Source organism: Sarcophilus harrisii, chromosome 4 (genome assembly GCF_902635505.1).
Source record: "Sarcophilus harrisii chromosome 4, mSarHar1.11, whole genome shotgun sequence".
NCBI lineage: Eukaryota > Metazoa > Chordata > Mammalia > Dasyuromorphia > Dasyuridae > Sarcophilus > Sarcophilus harrisii.
This window is the reverse complement of record NC_045429.1, coordinates 339,348,374-339,362,395: the sequence shown is the minus strand read 5'-3', so window position 1 is coordinate 339,362,395 and position 14,022 is coordinate 339,348,374.

The following is a 14,022-nucleotide window of genomic DNA, read 5'->3' as shown; positions in this document are numbered from 1 at the left end:
TTCGCTGAGGGATTTTGGGGTCCTCACACTTTTTAAATAGGGAGCCAGTTCACTGTCCCTCAGACTGTTGGAGGGCCGGACTATAGTAAAAACAAAAACTTTGTTTTGTGGGCCTTTAAATGAAGAAACTCCATAGTCCCCGGTGAGGGGGATAATCGTCCTCAGCTGCCGCATCTGGCCCAGGCCGTTGTTTGAGGACCCCTGCATGATATACAACATGGCATAATATAGTATATTATGAATGTGATGTAGTAGTATAGCATGATCTATTTTATGAATTATATTATATTCCATGATACTATAACATGATACAAATAAGGTTGACAGAGGCAGCTTGGAGTCAGACTCATCTTCCTGGGTTCAAATCATCGCTGGGAAGTGCGGCTCTGAGCAAGTCGCTGAATCATGTTTGCCTCAGTTTCCTCATCTGTTAAAAAGAGATGGAGAAGGAAATGGCAAGTATTATTGCCAAGAAACCCAACTTGAAGAGTAGAACATAACTGAAAAGTGACTTAGCAACCATTATAACAGATAAAATATAACAATATATATTGCTATGGTTTATGATGGATGACATATATAGAAAATACAATATAACATGATGAAATATAAACTATAAGAAGCATGGCGTCCTGGAGGGAGAGTTATCCTTTCAGAATAACCCAGGTTCAAGTACTTCTCACATTTACTGACTGAGATGAGTCCTTTAGCTTTTCAGTACTTTAGGCAGCTGGGGATGTGGAGTCAGGAAGACCTGACTCAGATATTTACTTGTTGTGTGATTCTGAGCAAGTCATTTAACTTCTGTCTTAATCTACTGGAGAAGGAAGTGGCAAATGTCTCTAATGTCTTTGCCAAGAAATCCCTGCGGACAGCATTGGCATCGGATATAACTGAACAACAATCTTCCCTTACACTGTGGTACGATATAGTATAGCACAAAACAAATATGCTTGACAAAATATTGTAATGTAATCCAAGTTTTGACACTTGGATATCTCTCTGGACCTTAGTTTCTCCATCTATAATAATACTTGCACCATCCCCTATAAAGTATTGTTATGAAAAAAGCACTGAATTCTGGAAGCATTTAGAAATGTGTATTGTCATTATCATCATCATTATTGTGAGAGAATTGTTCTAGAAAGTCATAATTTCCATTCAGTTTGATGAGATTATGAGGCCTTTGGAGATATCTGAAGGGCATCTCCCCATGTAGTATGGCTATATCCACTGTAACCCTACTAATAGGACACAGGGAACTCAATTATAGGCTCAAAGATTATAGGATGATGGATTTAGAGCTGGAAGGTAAAATTTAAGAGTCCATTTAATCCAATAAACTTCATTTTATGGATGATGAAACTGAGACCCCAAATTAGTGACTAGCTATAGAGATGGTAAGTGGAAAATCAGAATTTGAAAACAGATCTTTAACTCCAAATCCATCACACTTTCCAACATTAATGACCTATGAAAGTGAACTCTGAGAAGACCTCTCTGTTTCTCTTTCCTCTCTTCTCACTCCTTCAGGAGACAAACCAATATGACAAAGTATTCTGAAATCTGAGGGGTAGGAAGGCCAGGAGCAGTTGATAGTGACTTGTAAAGCAAATGGCCAAGTTAGACCCATGCCCTGAGAGGTATTTTATGGGCAGTATCCTAGACCCCAACCTTCTTTGTTGAGGATGGAGAGTTTTGAATTTCTCAGGCACTTGGAATCAAACCATCTAGACAGATTTCCTGGATAGAAGCAGATGTGGGGATTGCCTTGTGTTCAAGTTCAAGAGTGCCTAAGTTTGAGAATTTGGGAATCCAACCATCTGTACAGAGAAGAGAGATTTCTTGGGTGGAACCAGATTTGGGGTTTGGTTCAAGAGTTCCTGAATTTGATAATTCAGGAGTCCAACTTTCTGAAGAGAAAAGGGATTTCCTAATACAGTACATCTTTAAATGAAGATTGTCCATATAATTCCTGCCTGGGGTCCTATCTGGATAGCAAAGCCAGTGAGTTACTCCCACAATTCTGGCACAATGGAAAGGGAACTGCTTGTTCTACATCCCTGAAAAGCAGGGATAATGCTAACCACAGGGTGGTATTGTGAATTTTAAAGGAGACTAGTGCTTTCAGGAACAAATAGTTGTACTACTTAGCAACTCCATGATCATCTCTCTTCTGGAAGAACCTAAAAAATTTGACACAGGATATTTGACATTCTTATGTGTTTTCTGTATCTGCTTATGGACTTTGTGAGTTCTTTAAGTCTTTAAATTGTTCTGTGCTATAAAATTAAGTTTATCCCATTCTTTACTATATTTAATAATTTGAATGCCTTTATGGGAACTAGGGACCCTCTACTAATTTAGGGAACTTAATTGTGAGCCATGACTAATATATTAGGGGACTCTCTAAGAGTTACTCCAGCTGGGGACAATCATTCAGCAAGAAAAAATAACTCTTTTGGGGTCACCTTCCAGAATCAGATCTGGTCTGGTCAAATTGGAATTCTGGTCAGATTGAGCTGAGAGTGCTTTTAATAAAATAGCTCCTGTCACTGATACTGAATGAAGTGAGCAAAACCAGGAGAACACTGTACACAGCAATAGAAAGATTGTGTGATGATCAACTAAAATAAACTTAGCTCTTCCCAGCAGTATACTATTCTAAGGCAATTCCAGTTAGGATGGACAATTCCATTTGCATCCAGAGAGAGGACTAAGGAGACTGAATGTGAATTGAAGCATATTATTTTCACTTTTTTTTTTCTTTCTTGTGGTTTTTCCCTTTTGTTCTGATTTTTCTTTTCCAACATGATTCATATGGAAATATGTTAAAAATGAATGTACATGTTTAAGTTATATCAGATTGTTTGCTAGCATGAGGAGGAGGAGGGTGGTAAAGGAAGGAGGAAAAAAATTGGAAATATTACAAAAATGAATGTTGAAAACCATCTTTATATTTAATTATAAAATGACATACTACAAAAATAATTTTAAAAAATAAAATAAACCCCTGCCCTCCTGCCATAAGCTAGATACCTAATAAAGTCATGAACAAAATGATATTTGAGAGTTGAGTTGAACAAAATCATTACTCACTGGGGAAATCAGAGGAGATTTCATGGAGGACACAGCATTTGACTTTAAAGGATAGGATATTTGAGGCATGAGCTTGGGCAAAGGGACAAAGGAAGGAAAGTGGATGTCTCCCAGCTTTCTCTCCAAATCAGTGTTGGGATCCTTCAGTTATCACATAATTTATATAGCACATCTTAGTGCAAAATAGAGTTTGAAGCTCAATGTCTGGGCTAGCTTTTTTTTTAAGACATGTTTTATTTTTATATCATCTGCATTTCCCAGAAAAATTTGTAGAACCTATATAATAAGGGCTAGATTAATGAACTAAAGTCAGTTCATTAGTTTGGTGATGTTTTTGAACTTGGTGTTCTGGCGTTATTTTGGAAGCTTTGGTAGATGGAAGCTAAAATTGTTTACTATCCATATTGTACCTGCCAGGTAGAATTATGTACATTCTGGAGAGCAATTTGGAACTATGCTCAAAAAGTTATCAAACTGTGCATACCCTTTGATCCAGCGCTGTTACTACTAGGCTTATATCCCAAAGAGATCATAAAGAAGGGAAAGGGATCTGTATGTGCAAGAATGTTTCTGGCAGCCCTCTTTGTAGTGGCCAGAAACTGGAAACTGAGTGGATGCCCATCAATTGGAGAATGGCTGAATAAATTGTGGTATATGAATATTATGGAATATTATTGTTCGGTAAGAAATGACCAACACTCAAAGGATATGAACAGAAAATTTTCAGATGATGAAATTGAAACTGTTACCACTCATATGAAAGAGTGTTCCAAATCATTATTAATCAGAGAAATGCAAATTAAGACAACTCTGAGATACCACTACACACCTGTCAGATTGGCTAAGATGACAGAAAAAATAATGATGATTGTTGGAGGGCATGTGGGGAAAACTGGGACACTGATACATTGTTGGTGGAGTTGTGAACGAATCCAACCATTCTGGAGAACAATCTGGAATTATGCCCAAAAAGTTATCAAACTGTGCATACCCTTTGACCCAGCAGTGCTACTACTGGGGTTATACCCCAAGGAGATACTAAAGAAGGGAAAGGGACCTGCATGTGCCAAAATGTTTGTGGCAGCCCTGCTTGTAGTGGCTAGAAACTGGAAAATGAATGGATGCCCATCAATTGGAGAATGGTTGGGTAAATTGTGGTAAAAAAATGTTATGGAATATTATGTTCTGTAAGAAATGACCAGCAGGATGAATACAGAGAAGCTTGGAGAGACTTACATGAACTGATGCTAAGTGAAATGAGCAGAACCAAGAGATCATTATATACATCAACAACGATACTGTATGAAGATGTATTCTGATGGAAGTGGATTTCTTTGACAAAGAGACCTAATTCAGTTTCAATTGATCAATGATGGACAGAAGCAGCTACACCCAAAGAAAGAACACTGGGAAATGAATGTAAACTGCTTGCATTTTTGTTCTCCTTCCCGGGTTATTTTTATCTTCTGAATCCAATTCTCCCTGTGCAACAAGAGAACTGTTCAGTTCTGCACACATATATTGTATCTAGGATATACTAGGACATATTCAACATATATAGGACTGCTTGACATCTAGGGGAGGGGGTGGAGGGAGGGAGGGAGGGGAAAAATCAGAACAGAAGTGAGTGCAAAAGATAATGTTGTAAAAAATTACCCTGGCATGGGTTCTGTCAATAAAAAGTTATTATAATAAATAAAAATGAATAAATTAAAAAAAAAAAAGAAATGACCAACAGGATGATTTCAGAAAAGCCTGGAGAGACTTACACGAACTGATGCTGAGTGAAACGAGCAGGGCCAGGAGATCATTATATACTTCAACAACACTATATGATGATCAATTCTGATGGACCTGGCCATCCTCAGCAATGAGATGAACCAAATCATTTCCAATGGAGCAGTAATGAACTGAACCAGCTACGCCCAGGGAAAGAACTCTGGGAGATGACTAAGAACCATTACGTTGAATTCCCAATCCCTATATTTTTGCCCACCTGCATTTTTGGTTTCCTTCACAGGCTAATTGTACAATATTTCAGAGTCTGATTCTTTTTGTACAGCAAAATAACGGTTTGGTCATGTATACTTATTTTGTATCTAATTTATATTTTAATATATTTAATATCTACTGGACATCCTGCCATCTGGGGGAGAGGGTGGGAGGAAGGAGGGGAAAAATTGGAACAAAAGGTTTGGCAATTGTCAGTGCTGTAAAGTTACCCATACATATAACCTGTAAATAAAAGGCTATTAAAATAAATAAATTAATTAATTAATTAATAAACAAACAAACAAACAAATAAATAAGTGTAGAGACCTGGTCAAATGGCTCATGGAGGGGCTATTATTCCCATGTCTCCCTACCTTTAAAATCCTAAGAGCTCCTATAGCAGAAAAATAAGGGGATAACCCTTCCCTCTAGCTGAAAAGCTGTTGATGAGATTCCAGAGGAGCCAGAAGGTGCTTTGCTTCCTCTGTTACTTGTTTGTTAAAGAGGGATTAGCTCAAAGCTCACGTCTCTGTTAAACTTGTAGATTATTTCTTTTCCTTTCAGGAGAGGGCTGAGCTTGGGAGAAGGAGCTGATTCTATTTCCCGTCACAGTAACTCAACAGCTGTTTCTTTACAAATGATTTGTTCCCCAATTGCTAATTATCACTGTTATTACGTATGGACCTATTTCCCCTTTACATAAAAGGAAATCCAGTGAGAATGAATCCTTGGCTTGGGTGATTAATGGTAGCACTGGGTAGAGATTAGAGGAGAGGTTCTGATCTCTGTAAAGAGACAGGGACATATCTCTGTCTCATTGGCTGAGGAGGGAAGAGTGAGGAAGACTGATTCCATTTGGAGGGCCCAAAAGCTACAGAGATGGCTGGGCTGTGCATACCAGACTTCTGGGCAGAAGCAAGTTTACATAAACAAGAGAGCCTGATTCAGGGCAGTCTCCTGATAGTTTAGTTTCATATTAGAATTCAAGTAGCACTAAAAGAGGAAGAGAAAAACTAAAACATAAACAGAAAAATAACGAAAGGAAAAGGAAACAATAGAAAAAGATCCCTTGAAAGGTATGACTGATTTTAGGAGAGCCCAGGAAAGACAGTCTCAGGTATGAATAATTAGGTCCATGTGGTAGGTAGAAACTTCAGAGTGATATAGCTCCCATGCCCATCCTCAGCTAATTAAACAAGGGACCATATCCACAATTCTAAAAATGTCTCTGGCTCCTGGGGAGAATCTAGTATTGTCATTTTATGTACTTCCCCTTGTGGTTTGTACCAAAGAATCACAACAAAATCCTTGTGGCAAAATTGTGGTTAGCCTCTCAAATTCCAGATTACAGCAAATAAAAAAAAAAAAAAAGAACAAAACTCAAAATAGTTTCTTTGGCACAGTTATACAATCCTAAAATCGCAGGGATTTGCCTTGGTTTGCATTCTCTCACTGTTGGGGACCCTTATTGGCTAGCTATGTCCATATACAGTTATAGGATTGAGGATTGCTGATTTAGCTGCATTGTCATTTCCAAAAAATCATTTAAAAACAAGTAGTTGACAGATGTCAGCTGAGAGAGTCCTTTTTTTTTTTTTTTTTTTTTTTTTTTTTTTTTTTTTTTTTTTTTTTTTTTCCTTTTTCCAGGAGAACTCCCCCTGTCATCATTGGGCAATCATGACCACTAACTCTACAAAAGCATGTTTCCAGCAAGTGCTCAGCATAACTAGTTCTTCTGGATTTGTACTTTTCTAATGAGAGGAACATTTCTTCTCTATTTCTACACATCCATCTCCACCTCCAAATTCAATCCTTCTAGGCTGCTTTGAAGGTAAACTGAATTTTGGAGGGATTCCTTAGAAGAACTTATAGGAGGCTTAAATCCCCAGGCTTGAAAACCCAACAAAGATGAAGAGCTTAAAATGCACTATGGGGATTAAAATTGTCTAACCTATAATAAAAGAAACTGAGGCAGGACTCTGAGTCAATGACACTTTATTAAAGGGTCCATGGTCCCTTCTTATGCAGCGAACCTCAGATCTTCCTCATGATCTAACCCCTTCTTCCATGGGCCTTGTATTAATAAAGTTTGATACTCAAATATGCAAAAGAGGCATGACAATACAGAATCTCATTGGCTAAAGTTAAAATAAGCAAAAATGATATGTTAGCAGCATGAGTTGAATGAAGCAAGGAATATCTCTACTGACTAGGGGATTATAAACTGGATGGACTCCTCCTTAGTTAGATAGGATAAAATGGCAGAAATATATATATTTCCAAAAATATGGTTTGGTCTTGGAATTTAAGCAAAACAGAATAGAAATATCTTTATCAACATTCTTGTGATTGTGCAAGTGAGTTCCATATCTGGTAAACAAGTAATTCATTATGCTAATGCTGTATTTAGAGTTCCATTAGAATCTCTATTCCTATGTGACATACAATAGTATGGATTTATATTTTGCTTATTCTTGTACCTATTAATAGATGATTGACTAAATTTATATTACTAGGTGAACATTTTAAAATAATTGCTAACAATCATTACCCCTTATAAAATCATAATGAACTGACTAATACTGATTAGAGTTTTAGTAAGGCTTCTTGATGAATCATTTCTCTTGACAGTTTATCACAATTATCTTCAAGGTATAGTCTTAAGAACACAGAGCTTTATTCACATTATATCTTTCCTGTTAAATGGCCATAGACAGTTTATCCTTCAATTTCCAATAGTCATGAATGTCTCATAGTAAAGGACCCCCATTTTTAGAGATATCACCAAAAGTACCACCGGAAGCATGAAGGTCAATCTAGGCTTACCTTACTCTGAAACTTGGGTCTTTCTTCCCATTTTGATGAATTAAATATGCTTCAATCATCCCAACCAGATCAACTGCTCTGGCCTGGACCTGATTCAGACCAGTCCCTTGATAGTTTAGATTTAATACTGAGGGAGATAATGAGACAATTAACAAAAGGAGATTTATTTAGTTATAGAAGAAGAAGAGTATTCATTCAACAAGAATAGTAATTAAGGACATCTTGAGATGATTCAATTGAGCGGCTCCATTACTGATAGCAATTTATCATCCAGACTTATGAGAGCTCCCCCACTTATGTCTGTTTCATATTCAGGCGATGGGGAAGTGATACTATCTGGGACTAGTGCAGGAAAGAGCTGCCTCCATCAGAGATGGCCTTTCCCCTTGCCTTCTTCCTTTGCTCAGCTATTCTTGGCTGCTCATAAGGCTGTTCAACCTTCTGATGAAAACCAAAGATATTAGGTGCTTTCCTTCTGTTTGTTCCCTAGCACACTCGATATAACCAAAGGAACTCTGGGCTTTATCATCTAACCAAAGCTTCTTAAACTGTGAGTAGGAATCTCATATGGAGTAATGTAACTTAATTGGGGGGGGTGTCACAAAATTGTGATTTATTATCAGTAAATGTTGTTTTGTATACCTGAGGTCATGTAAAAATTTCTTGGTTGAATGGAAGAAGTTCAAGAAGGCCTAATTCTGATCTACCACCATATCCTTAGGATTTTATTTGCCCTGAAACAAAACTGAATTCTGTATATCATATTCCCTCAACTAGAAGGCAAGCTTCTTAAGAGCAAGGATGAATTTTTTCACTCACTTTTTTCATTTTTTCTATTTGTATTCCCAGTGTATTCTCAGTTAGCACAGTACTTGGCACATTGTAAATATTTAATAATTACTTTTTTCATTCACTCAGTCATTCATTCAACATACTCAGTCAAATTAGAATCAGGCCATTGGATATATGCAACTTAAAAACTTCTGTGATGGGTGATGGTAGTTAAACTTTGTCAAGAAAATCCCTGAGTATTATGACTATATTAATAATAACCCACACAAAAAGGTGTGCTGTATTAAATCTCCAAATCTTTTCATTCTATATTTCTGCAAGATGAATAGGGTAGATATCATGATCTCAATTTTGCAGATGAGGAAATTAAGCTGGAAAGTGGTTAAGTGAATTGCCTGAGATGATACAATTAGTAGGGGTTGAAACAGGAATACATCTTCTGACATCTTCTGATCAGTGCCTTTCAGCAACTCTTTTAGGAACAAATTCCTTCAAGATAGGATGCCCAACTCTTTTGCTCTGGTCAGAAGCCTTAACTAGGAAGGGAGTGGGATGGAAGAGTAAGAGATGATATACTTGAAGAGGAGTCTAACATCTCTAGGGAAAGCCAAAGCAAGATGGGTCCAGAGCTGGAGATAAAAGTTTGAGGTCTCCTTAAAAAGATAGATCATCACAATAGTCAATAATTATAGTAATCTAGTGTTTGATAAAACCAAAGACTAACTTCTGCTTTAAGAACTCATTATTTGACAAAAACTTTTGGGAAAATTGGAAAATAGTGTGTCAGAAATTAGGCATTGACTAACATCTAATACCCTCTACCAAGACAGGGTTGAAATGGGTTCATGATTTAGACATAGTGATACTATAAGCAAATTAGTAGAACAAAAGATAATTTATCTGTTAGATCTGTGGAGAAGAGTAGTAATTTATGACCAAACAAAAAATAGAGAATATTATGAAATGCAAAATGTATAATTTTGATTATATTAAACTAAAAAAGGTTTTACACAAACAAAACCAATGCAGCAAAAATTAGAAAGGAAGTAGAAAGTTGGGGGGGGAAACTTTATAGCCAGTATTTCTGATAAAGGTCTCATTTCTAAAACATATAGGGAACTGACTCAAATTTATAAGAATCCAAGTCATTACTCAGTTGATAAGTGGTCAAAGGATATTAACAGACAATTTTCAGTTAAAGAAATTAAAGCCATTTCTAGACATATGAAAAAAGGCTCCAAATTATATTGATTAAAGAAATGCATATTAAGACCACTCTGAGGTATCACTTCATATCTCTCAGATTAGCTAAAATAAAAAGAAATGATCAATACTGGAGTGGATGTAGGGACACTAATGCTTTTTTGATGAAGTTATGAAATGATACAACCATTCTGCAGATTAATTTGGAACTTCAATGTAATTTGGAACCCTTTGATCTGTATCAAAAAGAACATTAAAAAGGTGAAAGGACACACAAATATAAAAATGTTTGTAGGAGCTTTTTTGTAGTGGTAAGAAATTGAAAACTGAGTAGATGCCCATCGATTGGGGAATGGCTGAATAAGATGTGGTATGTAACTGTAATGGAATATTATTATTCTATAGGAAGGGATAAACAGGCTGATTTCAGCAAAGCGTAGAAAGACTTACATGAACTGATGCTGAGTGAAGTGAGCAGAAACAGGAAAACATTGTACACAGTAACCTTAAGATTATGTGATGACCAACTATCATCGGCTTGAGATGGAAAATGCCATCTGCATCCAGAGAGAGAACTATGGAGACTGAATGTGGATCAAATCATAATACTTTCACCTTTTTTTTTTTTTTTTTGTTTGCTTTTTCTTTCCCTTGGTTTTTTCCTTTTGGTCTGTTTTTTCTTGCACAATATGGCAAATATGGAAATATGTTTAAGAGAACTGCATGTGTTTAACTTAAAAAAATAAAATTGAAGATAAAACTATCCAAATAAAACAATTCTAAACATATTCATTAAGCATCTTCTGCTTCACAAATCATATACTATTCCTATCCTCACAGACCAAGTAGAATCATAGGAGAACTTAATTTCTGGAAGACTGATAGCTTTTGGGTTTTTGTTTGTTTGTTTTTCTTTGTATATTCTCAGCATTTGACAGTATCTAATACCAGAAAGGTATTCAATAAATGTTTATTGAAAGAAAGAAAGGAAGGAAAGAAGAAGGAAAGAAGGAAGGAAGGGTCAAAAATGGAGCAGAATAACTTCCCCCAAAAAAGAAAAAAATGGGGAGAGAAAAACTATGCAGAGTAATGATATAATAAGAAAAACTTAATCAAGAAATGTGATTGTAAAACAGATTGAAAAAAAAATAGAAGGCAGGGATATTAGGAAGGGCTTAAAAAGGCTCTAGGAGATTAAAATTCTGGGACAAAGCAAAAATATTACCAGGTACAATAAAATAGGACCTCATTAATTCATACTTCATTTATTTGGTATTTGAGATGAATTCTAGTGGGCTAGGGGCAAAGGAAGGGGAGATCAAAGATTCTAAGGGTGAGGATGTGGTCAGGGGGAGAGTCTGCTAAATAAATGATAAGATTTCCAAAAACATAATTAAGAAGGCCAGCTTTTCAAGCATTTTAGAATCACCTATTTATATTCCAACAGTTGATATGTTCATTTCAAAGCTTTTTTTCTCCCTTCTTTGAAACAGATCCTTAAAGGCTCACAACTTCCTGAGACTTCATTAAGCAGTTTCTCTTTTAACTAGGATTCCCAGACTCTCAATTTAAAGAGCATTGCTTTGGAGATGAAGCATCTAAGCAGATACATCCCAGAGTTCTGCTCTTTAAATGATGCCTTTGAATTTGGCTTTCTGAAACTATCTTTTTTTTCTTTCTTCCCTCTTTCCTCCTTCCTTCCCTCCTTTCTTTTCCTCCCCAACTCCTTCCTTCCTTCCTTCCTTCCATTCTTTCTTTCTCTTTTAGAATTCTGTGAGGAAGAAGTCAGAAAAACTATGTTCATTCTCCATCTTATCCTTCACAAGTAGGCAAGGTTGAATAGTCTTCTGATCCTTGCTTCCCTGTGCCCTTCTTCTGAGACTTTAACTAACTGCTATTACTGGGCAGAGTGATTAGTTCCAGACAGACTACTTGGTACACTACAATCTCATGAGAGATAAGTTCTTTAAACAAAAGTGAACCAAACCTGGGACCTGGGTATGGGATGCAGGATTATTTCCCATTATTCTTCACAAATCTCTGTTTAAGCCAAAGTAAACAATTGGCTCTCTTCCTTTTTTTCTCCCTATACTATTCTGTCTCCTACAAAATTATGAATAATGCTGGAGCCAGGAAAACCTGAGTTCAAATCAAGCCTCAGACATTAGCTAGCTATGTGATCCAGTTACTGAACTTCAATCTGCCTCAGTTTCCTCAACTGTAAAATGAGAATAATAATAGCACCTACTTCCTGAGGCTGTTGTAAAGATAAAAATGAGATAATAATTGCAAAACATTAAGCAGTCTTAGCACATAATAGGTGCTTAATAATTAATTTTAAAATAATTAATAGTAGTTTCCTTCCTTGTATGTGTATGTTTGTCCTCTGTGTCTAAATCAAACTTTCCTTATCTGCTTCTGTTAAAATCCTTTTCTTCCTTCCAGGACCAATTCAGGGATTCATCACCTCCTTAAAGCTTTTTCAGAGCACCTTTGCAAATCCTCCCCACTAGTTAAAAATGATCATTTTTTTCTTAGAATATTTTAGAGAAGTTTCTCTGATAGTCACCTTTCCTAGAGTCTACTTTGTATCATACTCATTTATGAATGTAGTCATAACTGTGAGGCTGACTATATCTCCTTCCTGGAGTCCTAGGAGTATCCTTCAAGGGCAATAGGACAGCTTTCTCTAATGCTTTCAGCTCAAGCACCCATTCTGTTATATTTTTCCCACTATTAAGTGTTTAGCACCTCAGTTCCATTTAACCAATTATAATCAATTAACTTTTACAAAATATTTTACTTTAAAGATAAAGCAAGAACAGAAGTTGTGAACATGTTCTCCCAACAGCTGGGGCCACACTCTCCCTTTTTTTTCGTCTTGATTTCTGGCAAAATGGGCTCCAACTTAACAAGTTTCTTTATATCATCCACTCCCATGAGTCCACTTCCAAGCAGCACAGATGCTAGATATGTCTTATTCTCAGCTACTGTTGGTCTGGGGTCCCAAACAAAGATCATTCTTTAGAACCTCGATATTGAGATGGGCTTATTGTGAAAATTGGCATGGATTCCAGATCCTGAATTTCTGGTGACTCCATATTCTGGCCTTTTAAAGCCCACTGGGTCTATAATTGTCACCAATACTCTTTCATCTGAAAAAACTCAAAAACAGATAGAACAAAAAGGCCACATATTAACTTCAGATGGGGAAGGCCTCAGGCATCTCCCCTTTCATAATTATTTCTCTTATCAGAACAGCAGCTAAGCAAAAAAGAGCCAGAAGAAAGCTAAAGGTTTTTTTTTTCTGGTCAGGGTTTTTGAATGAACCTTGGTTTTGACTACATATAACTAATTAATAGTGAGATTCCCCATCCTTATTAACTCCTTAAGGAGTGTACCTTTTTTTCCTTTGTGAGCCTAATGTCTTACACACAGTAAAACCTTGTGAGATAGTGCTGCTATTAACATTTTTTCACATAAGAAACAGAGGCAGGCAGAGGTTAAGGATCATATATAGCTAGTAAGTTGAACTCATTTCTTTTTCATTCCAACACTCAATCTACTGCACATACCTCATATCGCTGTATTGAAACAGAAATGACCAAGTGAGATTTGGAAGGTCCTCAGAATTAAAAGCAACAAAAGAATCAGGCTACAAATTCCACACATCTGGAGTAGGACTCAGCAGTGGCTCAGATTCCTAATAGGGATGAATGATGGGGTATGAGAAAGTGGAGTGAATCTGGGAGGTGAATTTCCTGCCTTTGATCGCTAGGTGTCTGTACAGTCCTAACATAGGAACTGTGTGGGAGATTGGGGCTGGGAGAAGAGTAGGGGATAACACGATAATTCTAAAAGGAGCAACGAGGAAGCAGTAAAATCTAAAAGGAGCAGTAAAGGAAAACCAGTTTTTATTCAGTATAAGGGGAAATCTCCCAATAATTAAAAATTGTTCCTAACTATAATTAGGAAGTCAAGAAGTAATGAGTTTGGGGGGTTGTGTTTTAATCATATGAAGTATTCAAGAATAATTGGAAGACAACTTTTCAGGAGCATTGCATAAAGTTTTGCACATTCATTTCAGCTATTTATTGTCCAGGTTGAATG